Genomic DNA, 810 nt, shown 5'->3' on the forward strand with positions numbered 1-810 from the left:
AAGCTACCACCGAAGAGGGCAGTGGATCACGAGATCGAGTTGGTGCCTGGCACGAGACCGCCCGCTAGGGCACCGTACAGAATACCGCAACCTAAGCTTGTGGAGCTTAGGAAGCAGTCAGCAGATGCCTTGAGCTGCAGGGCGGACTTGGCGAACTTGGAGTCGATAGCAGCGCTCTCTTCTAGCGCGGCTGCTATCTCTACGAAGGATCAGGTGCGGGAGTTACTACCGAGAGATCCCGCGGCGCGACGCCTGATTCGGCTTGTCGGGCAGGGCAAGGCTCGACACTTTTGGATCGAGGATGGATTGCTGATGACCAAGGGAAACCGCGTATACGTTTCGAGAGGCGGGGACCTACGGAAATCACTTCTTTCCGAATGCCACGACACACTTTGGGCGGAACACCAAGGACAGGAGCGCACGTTTGCTTCGGTGCGGAGGGCCTATCATTGGCCACAGATGCGGGACGATGTCGAGACGCATGTCCGCACTTGCTTGATTTGTCAGCAGGACAAGGCAGACCATCAGAAGAAGGCCGGTCTGCTGCAACCACTTCCCATCCCAAAGCGTCCATGGGAGAGCGTCTCCATGGATTACATCTCTGGATTGCCTAAGGTCGAGAACTTAGGCTCTATCATCGTCGTGGTAGATCATTTTTCAAAATATGCTATATTCATCGCAGCACCCAAACATGTCACAGCAGAAGGGACAGCTCATCTCTTTTCCAAGCACATCGTCAAGCATTGGGGACTGCCAAAAGATATTGTCAGTGATCGTGACTCCCGATTTACTGGCGTCTTCCGGACCGAG

Source organism: Sesamum indicum, linkage group LG16, assembly GCF_000512975.1.
Source record: "Sesamum indicum cultivar Zhongzhi No. 13 linkage group LG16, S_indicum_v1.0, whole genome shotgun sequence".
Lineage (NCBI taxonomy): Eukaryota > Viridiplantae > Streptophyta > Magnoliopsida > Lamiales > Pedaliaceae > Sesamum > Sesamum indicum.